A 10,235-nucleotide genomic window follows, 5' to 3' on the forward strand; every position below is an offset into this window, starting at 1 on the left:
TGGAGGCTCAAAGTGGGGGATAGCAGCATTTATCTTTACATAAAAATAATGATGCAAAAATATGGAAAAACAAAACTACTCACGAATGAAAATTGGATTATAAAAATTCTAGAATCTAGAGAAATGAACAAGTTGCCTTGTTTGATAAAGAAGTCAAAAGGTAATTTTTCAAAAGAATGGGAACCATTTCTATAATTCATAAAAAATGTAAGCCTTCTTGTAAGTTTTGAAGATTAAGTAAAATATTGAGATAGTGAGGTAGAATAAAGAAGTTGTTTAAGATAAGAAGTTAGCGGGATGACAATAATATTTTCATCATATCTCTTTAAGGTGGGAGGTCAATTTTAACTTTTTTATGTTATTGTTTTTGATGGGGAGGGTGGGGGGAGGTAATTTCTAATGGGTATTGATGGTAGAAATGATGTATTGGAGAATTACTGACATTAGGTAAAGATAACTGTTTTTCCCTGACAACTCCGAATGGAGTTTGGTACTCATCTCAATGCAATAGAATCAAGCAACATGTGCAGCACAGAACGTTTTGCACACCTTAGTCAGAGTTAAAATTTCCAGGCTATTATTATGTTTATTTATGTTCTGCATTTTTCTCTGCATAAAAGTCCAAAAGTGGCTTTAAGGTTTCAATCACACTGACTTATAAGGTAAAGGTTTTCTCCTGACATTAAGTCTAGGGTTCAACTCTAGGGGTTGGTGCTCATCTCCATTTCTAACCCGAAGAGCCGACGTTGTCTATAGACACCTCCAAGGTCATGTGGCCGGCATGATTGCATGGAGCACCGTTACCTTCCCACCAGAGCAATACCTATTGATTTACTTACATTTGCATGTTTTTGAACTGCTAGGTTGGCAGAAGCTAGGACTAACAGCGGGAGCTCACCCCCTCCTTAGATTCGAACTGCCAACCTTTTGGTCAACAAGTTTAGCAGCTCAGCGGTTTAACTCGCTGCGTCACTGGGGGCTCCATTTACTGACATTATAAATTATATAATGATACTTACACTATACACACACACACAAATTCAAGCTGCTAATTAAGGTGTTGGTATTCGATTTAATTTTTAATTTAATTTTTTTTAATTGATGCATTGTTTTGGAGCTGATTATCTGAGAGATACTCATAAACGAAGTGGGCTGCCTGCCAAATAAACTTGTTCGTCTCTAAGGTGACGTGAGATGTTTTGTTTTTGCTGCGACAGACTAACATGACTGTGCACCTCCAGATTCTTAATATATTTTGCAAAAGTGCATTCCTGCAATCCAACACTAAGGCAGAAAATAGATTAAGGTCTTCTGGTAGACCTCTGAGTTATTTGCAGAAGAGTAACAAGCCTTTCTGCTTCCGCCTCATTTAATAGAATCAATGGCAAAATGTTTCTTCTCCCAAATAAATGCACGACCAAAGGGGTGGAAGTCTGAGACAGAAATGGCAACACAGTGGGGATGGTAAATGGGCAACATAGGCCTTATGGGACCATGAGATTTGTAGTTTCATGGAGCACTAGAGTTATATAGCTGAAAATTGGGGCCGGGCTGTGGCGCAGGCCGGTGAGCAGCCTGCTGCAATAAATCACTCTGACCACGAGGTCATGAGTTCGAGGCCAGCCCGTGGTGAGGTAAGCACCCGTCAATTAAAAAAATAAAAAATAGCCCCTGCTCGTTGCTGACCTAGCAACCCGAAAGATAGTTGGATCTATCAAGTAGGAAATAAGGTACCACTTATAAATTGGGGAGGCAAATTTAACTAATTTACGACGTTGGAATGAGGAAGTGCCGTCACAGTGGATGATGAAGCAGCTGCTCCCCCCTGTGGCCAGAATCGAACATCCCCTCAGGAGAAGGTTAAATTGCCTCTGCGTCTTTCTCTGTCTCGGTTCTATGTGTATATGGGCATTGAATGTTTGCCCTATATGTATATAATGTGATCCACCCTGAGTCCCCTTTGAGGTGAGAAGGGCGGAATATAAATACTGTAAATAAATAAATAAAATTCTATCTGAATTAAAAATGTTAGCATTGTATAGTTTGGATATTGCCTTGGCAGTTAAAGTTGAATATAGTATAATTTCCATGCAGAATTACTGTGAATTCAGTTCTGATATCATAATAAATCTGCAGGCTAAATATTTAGATAAGAGAAGGGGAAGCATAAAGGATCACAAGGGATGAATAAAATAACTTATTACTCTCTCCCACTTTTTTGTTTTTGTTTTTGTTTCAGGTTTGGGGCAAGACCTCCTTTTCTTTTCTCCCCTTTTGCACTTGACAAGCAGATTTTACAATCCAGAGAGGTGGTATACATGCCTGTTTAGAAAGGATCATTTTTGAGCCTTCTGCTGTGCCTCTTTATGTCTCTTAAAACCTGCTGTTGCAAACTGTAGCCCTCCCTCTGCAATTCCCATTATCCATCATTATTGGCAGTGCTGGCTGGAGCTGATAGGAATTGTAAGCACCTGCAGGCCACACAATAGCCCACACCTTCATAACGTGATAAACTTGTCATGGTTTCAGTTCAAACTCTTTAAGCCATTTCAACATGGGTTGCTCCTTGTGCTAATCACTATTTTGCCGCTACTGCTATTAAGTTGCAAGATGAATTGCAACTACTGTAGTTTTCCAAATTTTGGGGAATGTGGCATATTTTCTCTCCCATGGGACACTTAAGAAATTTCGTATGTGAAGCCTTTTCTGGCTTGGCAATAAAGTGAAATGCTTAGCTTTCTAAAAATTTCTGCATTACATTCCTGATAACAGGCAGAGGAACAGCCTGTATATATACTGCACACACGCACACAAATATGCACACATATACGCAGTCAGCCCACCACGTTCACAGATTCTGCATCCAAGGACACCACTATCCACAGCTTGTAAGTACAGTAGAGTCTCACTTATCCAACATAAACGGGCCGGCAGAATGTTGGATAAGTGAATATGTTGGATAATAAGGAGGGATTAAAGAAAATCATATTAAACATCAAATTAGGTTATGATTTTACAAATGGAACCCCAAAACATCATGTTATACAATAAATTTGACAGAAAAGGTAGTTCAATACGCAGTAATGTTATGTTGTAATTGCTGTATTTACGAATTTAGCACCAAAATATCACGATGTATCGAAAACATTGACTACTAAAATGCATTGGATAATCCAGAATGCTGGATAAGTGAGTGTTGGATAAGGGAGACTCTAGTGTATTTGTTTTTAAATCCAAAAGTAAACCTTTATTTTAGCCATTTTATTTAAGGGATTTCACTTCACTACATAATTGTATATGAGACTTGAGCATCCACGGATTTTGGCATCCATGGCAGGTCTTGGAACCAAATTAAAGTGAATACAAAAGGCCCACTGTACATATGCCTTGGGGGAGTCAACCTTATTAGACTATGGCAACAACAACAAAAGCTTAATTCTTTTTTACTGTGGCATAATCTTTCATGCTCTCTTGGCCACTGCCACACCCTCCTGCTCTCAAATTGATAGAGACAACCTAGATTAATCTTCTGCTGTCCTACTTTTCAGCTAGTTTTGAAATGTCCCAGTTTCTTTTCCCTCCTCCCATGTTCCCTCTTTATCCTCAGCATACCTCCTTTGATGCACACTGAGTTCAACATGCAAAAATTGTTTGTACATAGCCCTCTGGTAGCATAGCGGGTTAAACTGCTGAGCTGCTGAACATGCTGACCAAAAGGTTGGTGATTTGAATCCGGGAAGCAAGGTGTGCTTCTGCTGTTAGGCCCAGCTTCTGCCAACCTGGAAGTTCAAAAACATGCAATGTGAGTAGATCAATAGGTACTGCTCCAGTGGGAAGGTAACAGCGCTCCATGCAGTCATGTCAGCCACATGCTCTTGGAGACAACGCTGGCTCTTTGGCTTAGAAATGGAGATGAGCACCAACCCCCAGAGTCGGACATGACTAAACAATGTCAGAGGAAACCTTTACCTTTACTGGAAGGAGAAAATCTTGCTCTTCCCAGTAATTTCAGGTAAAAGCAGACTGCTGCATCCTCTCCTATCTTGTCAGTTCTTCCTCTTTAATAACTTTTGTCATCATGACTACAGGCTAAGGTTGCTTGGTCATGTTTGAAATTTTCCTCTCTGCATCGCATGCACTTGATCAGATGTATTAAGAAAGGACATTCATGCATGTCATTGGGCTGGACTGGATTACCCTGTGGTCTCACCCAACTCTCTGATCCTAACTGTGACATTTCTATGTGCAAAGCCATTTTTCAGATGACTGCGTCTCATTTAGGTTCTCTGGATACTCTCAAATCTTTCTTGTGCCTTCTACATTTTTGTTGGTTAGGAACAGTTTCCAGTGTATTTGTAATGCTTACCAAAGAGGACAGATTGCCACCTTCTGTGGAAAAACTTGTGGGAGAAGGGAAATGCCAGCGGCCTCCCCCTCTCTTCGAGAGGCGCCAGTTCCTAGCCTGAAAAAGATTGGAACACTGAAAGCCTTTGCTGTGCCGAGAAGCGGAAGGCGCGTTGTGCCGAGTGAAATCCTAGGCTCCCTCTCCCCGCCTCCCCCAGCCTTCCTCAGAGGGCATTTGTGGTCACCTTTGAAAATCCACAAGAGAGAAACTCGGGGAAATGCCTGACTCTGTTGGGAAAGTCTCACTCCAGGCTCCCTTTCTTGATCTGGGATCAGAGCAGGATGCAGAATATCCGATTCTTGGTTCTGATGTTTGCATTCTTTTTCTTCATCATTCTCAAAGTATGTGAAAGCCTGGCATGCACACTGCTTCATAGACTCCTAGAGTTGGAAGAAAATACAAGGATCATCTAGTCCAACCCCCTGCTATGTAGAGAAGGCACAATCAAAGCACCTCTGAAGGATGGCCATCCAGCATCTTCTTTAAAACCACCCGACAAGGAGACTCCACCACCCTCCGAGGAGGCAGCATATTCCACTGCTGAACAGCTCTTAGTGTCAGGAAGTTCTTCGTAATGCTTAGGTGGAATCTTTCTGCTGTTTGAATCAATTGCTCCGTGTCCTAGTCTTCAGAGCAGCAGAGAACAAGCTTGCTCCCTCCTCAGTGTGATATCCTTTCAAATAGTAAAACATGGCTATCATGGCCCTCTCATCCTTCTTTTGTCCAGGATAAACAAACCCAGCTCCTTAAGTTGTTCCTCATAGGATTTGGCTTCCAAACATTTGACCCTTTTAGTTATGCTTCTCTGGACACGTTCCAGCTTGTCAATAGGTAAAAGTAAAGGTTTTCCCCTGACATTATGTCTAGTCATGTCTGACTCTGGGGATTGGTGCTCATCTCCATTTCTAACCCGAAGAGCCGGCGTTGTCCGCAGACACCTCCAAGGCCATGTGGCCACTGGCACGACTGCATGGAGCGCCATTACCTTCCTGCTGTTGTCAAGCCAGATGTTACTCATCCTAGATCTTGTGGAATCCTAGAGTTGGAAGGGACCTCATGGGTCATCCAGTCCAACCCCATTCTGCCATGATGGAAAGGCACAAAGTACCCCCCGACAGATGGCTATTCAGTCTCTGTATTTCATTTTTATTGCCTAAGTTTAGTACTGTACATAATAGGCATTAGAAATGAAATACACAGATACATGCAACATTTTAAAGCAGCTTTTCCCAAATTAATGCCAATGTTTTAATGTGTTTAATGTGTTAATGCCCAGTGAATATAACCAGTGCCAGATGAGGATGATGGGAGCTGCAGTTGAACACATCTGGAGGAGATAAAATTGGAGCATTTTAAAATGCCATATATACTCATGTATAAGTTAACCTCATGTATAAGCTGACACCAGGTTTTGGGGATGGTTTCTCTTTTGTATAAGAGTTAAGGTACTGTACTTACATTGACCTGTGGATAATAGACTAATAGAATCCTAGAGTTTGAAGAGACCTCATGGGCCATCCAGTCCAACCCCTTGCCAAGAAGCAGGAAAATCGCATTCAAAGCATCCCCAGCAGATGGCCATCCAGCCTCTGTTTAAAAGCCTCCAAAGAAGGAGCCTCCACCACAGTCTAGGGCAGAGAGTTGCACTGCTGAACAGCTCTCACAGTTAGGAAGTGGAAAACATGACCTAGTTTTTTGGAGATGATTTGCTGACTAAAATTTTTAGATTTTTACATAAGTACATAAGGTACATCCTTATTATTGCAATTAGCAAGCATTTGATGCTGATAACCAAACACAAAATGTCAACCTGAGGTCTTTGTAAGTATGTAAGTATTTTTGGTATTACATACTCATTCAAATAGCAGTACAGGCCATGTGTTAAGAGCTCTAGTTTGGTTTTTTGTCTTTGATCTTCCTGCTTTCAATGTGTTTTGCATGCTTTGCAGGATTTGGCACTTTTTGTAAGCTGTTGCTGGAGTGTGATTGAAGGGCAGGATAATTTATTTGAAGACGATGATAAATACTAAATACCAAAAATATTAACTTGCTTAGACTTGCTGCTTAAACCATTTTGTATCTGAGGTGTTTTGTATTTTATTTTGCAAGCTAAACTAATTTGTCCTTTGCATGTCATATGAAGGCTCAGCTTCGCTGTAAGTTGGCTCTATATGCTGTCCTTAGAAGGGTTTATCTTTATGGTTAAAAACAGCAGGTGCAATCCAGCAAACTGTGGGTGTATCTATGCTACACAGTTGTAGGAGGCTGATAACGGGCTTATATTATATTATGGCCTCTATTATGTAGAATCCTGGGATTTGTAGTTTTATGAGGGACCTGGGGTGCATCTACACTGCAGAATTAATGCCGTTTGACCCCACTTTAAGTGCCATGGGAACTGTACAATATTTTTTAGCTTTTTTCCACCAACTCCCATGATCCTATAGCATTGGAACCTTCCAGACAGACCCTATATCCCTGGATCCGATACCAGGTTTTATCTTTATCACAGATTATCTGGCAGTGGGGACTCATATAATCCAGGTTAAAGCAGAAAACCTGGGATCAGATCCTGGGATATAGGGCCTGTCTGGAAGGGCCCATTGGGCCATGATAGTTAAAGTGATATCAAACTGCATTAATCCTGCACTCTAGATTTACATTTTGAGGAACCTGTGGATGTCTCTTCAGAGATTTGTGCCCTTGAATGCCAAAAGCAGGGACAGAAGGCTAAATGCAAAAACTCATAATGCAAATGTGAGATTAGTCATCAGGCCAAAGTACAGAGATGGGTGGCAGCTTGTTAAGGAAATGCTGCTCCTACAATATAAATAAAATATGTCAGTCTGCAATATCTTAGTCATTTGCTTAGATTGGTAGAAATCTTTACATTTGAAAATTGGCTGAAGATAGCAAATGTTTTGTACGGTAACAGTTTTACTTGAATTGAATAATCACATTCAGCTCAATGTTGATGTCGCATTTGGTATGTAGATGGCTTTGTCAAATGTTTTTCCTCTTCCAGAAATATGTCCTTCGCTCAAGATTTGGATAACAATGAGTTGTAAATACATATATATCCTGTTTTAAAAATCTATATCCTGCTGAGCTGTGAGCAGGCCCATGCTAACTTGCCCTTCAGATTCAAGTGCATGAACTAATATGTACCCCTATTTTTTAAAAAATTGTATAATTGTTTGGATTTAATCCTAATTCTTCTCCAAGGACTTTGCTCAACTCATCAGATGCTTGACTGCTTTTGATGGAATAAGCTGCAGTGTGTAAATGGTTATGCCAATTTTTTTCTAATATGACACAAGTTTTTCCAATCTTTGGTGGTAAATTAATTACAGCAAGATAAGAAAATCAGCACAGTGCAGTGGTTGTAGCATTGGATTTGAACTCTAGAATACCAAGGTTAAAATCACTGTTCCGATGTGACAAGTCACACTCTCTCAGCCCCAGATGAAGGCGATGGCAAACCTCCTCTGAACATATCTTGCCAAGGAAACCCTAATATGGGGCCAAAGTTAACAAGGAGACACATAATAAGAAGATTAAGATGTCGAAGGCTTTAGTGGCTGAAATCATTGGGTTGTTGTGAATTTTTTGGACTGTATGGCCATGTTCCAGAAGCATTCTCTCCTGACGTTTCACCCATATCCATGGCAGGCATCCTCAGAAGTTGTGAGGTATTAAAATGCATTTTTAAAGACAATTTGTTTATTCTATCTGTTGCTATGAAGAAACAAGAAAAGTCATTTCCTGACCTGTGTTTACAAAGGGTGCATCTATGCTGTAGGTTTAATGCAGTTTGACATCACTTTAGTTCCCATTGATCAAAATAATGGAATCATGGAAGTTGTAGTTTACAAAGTCTTTAGCTTTCTCTGCCAAAGAGTGTAGGTACCTCACCAAACTACAACTCCAGGATTCTACAACATTGAGCCATGATGGTAAAACTGGTGTCAAACTGCATTATTTCTTTGGCATAGATCCACCTGTATCTTGTCTTTTTTAGGTCTAACAAAAGATCATATGTTCTGTTATAAGGATGGAAATAATGTGACTTCCCAGATGCAGAAGGGTTGTAGCTCTCAGCTTTCTATATCATGGACTGTGATGGCTGGGATTGCTAGGATCTTGAGTCTTAATAACATCTAGGGCAGCATTCTCAACCTGGGGGTCAGGAGCCCTGGGGGGGGTCACAACTGGGGTGTCAGTGGGGTTGCCAAAGACCATCAGAAAGTATATTTCTGATGGTCTTAGGAACCCCTTTGGCAGAGAAGGTTGGATGTAGGTAAACTACAACTCCAAAACTCAAGGTCAATGCCTACCAATCCATTCCAGTATTTTCTGTTATGTGTGCCAAGTTTGGCCCAATTCTATCATTAGTGGGGTTCAAGGGGCTCTTTGATTTTAGGTGAACTATAAATCCCAGAAAGTACAACTCTCAAATGTCAAGGTCTATTTTCCACAAACTCCACCAGTGTTCACATTTGGGCATATTTACTATATTACATATATTCACCTGGCTCTTTACTAGAGCTTTTTATCTATGTTAATTTTAGCAATACAGTAGAGTCTCACTTATCCATGCTAAACGGGCCGGCAGAAGCTTGGATAAGCGAATATCTTGGATAATAAGGAGGGATTAAGGAAAAGCCTATTAAACATCAAATTAGGTTATGATTTTAAAATTAAGCACCAAAACATCATGTTAAACAACAAATTTGACAGAAAAAGTAGTTCAATACGCAGTAATGTTATGTTGTAATTACTGTATTTACGAATTTAGCACCAAAATATCACGATATATTGAAAACATTGACGACTAAAATGGCTTGGATTAGCCAGAGGCTTGGATAAGCGAGGCTTGGATAAGTGAGACTCTACTGTATTTGTATGTATGTTTTTATCCTTTACAATTTTATCTTGTAAATCGCCTAGAGCATCTTGGATGGAGGGCGATTAATAAGTAATTAGATGATGATGATGATGATGATGATGATGATGATGATGATGATGATGATGATATTGAGTATTCCTGCCAAGTTTGGTCCATATCCATCATTGTTTAAGTCCACAGTGCTATCTGGCTGTAGGTAAACGACAACTCCAAAACTCAAGTTAATGCCCACCAAACCCTTCCAATATTTTCTGTTGGTCATGGGAGTTCTGTGTGCCAATTTTGGTTCAATTCCATCTTTGGTGGACTTCAGAATGCTCTCTGATTGTAGGTGAACTATAAATCCCAGCAACTACAACTCCCAACCCCACCAAATTTGGGCGTATCAGGTATTTGTGCCAAATTTGGTCCAGCGACTGAAAATAGATCCTGCATATCAGATATGTCCATTACGATTCATAACAGTAACAAAATTACAGTTATGAAGTAGCAATGAAAATAATGTTATGGCTGGGGGTCACCACAACATGAGGAACTTTATTAAGGGGTCTCTGCATAAGGAAGGTTGAGAACCACTGATCTAGGAGGAAGCATGATCCCCATTAGAGTTTTATTTGTCATCCCAATGGCACTTACCTGGCATACTAACATTAAACCAGTGCCAAGAAGGCAAACACATTTTTATGCATCATTATTACTAGATACCAGGCTGATGTTCAAATCCCAAGACCATAAAGTTCTGACATTTTTCATATAATCAGTGTGCAGCAGAGCATGTCCACATGAGCAGAGCTGTATCCACAAGGAAAATCACAACATTAAGAGAACTGTATTAATCCTTACCAGTTCCACTAGTTTTAAACTCCACCAGGAGGAAGCCCATTGTAACGTTAGTGGCTGTGAATTGCCCATTTAAGACCA

This window comes from Anolis carolinensis, chromosome 1 (genome assembly GCF_035594765.1).
Source record: "Anolis carolinensis isolate JA03-04 chromosome 1, rAnoCar3.1.pri, whole genome shotgun sequence".
Classification (NCBI taxonomy): Eukaryota; Metazoa; Chordata; class Lepidosauria; order Squamata; family Dactyloidae; genus Anolis; species Anolis carolinensis.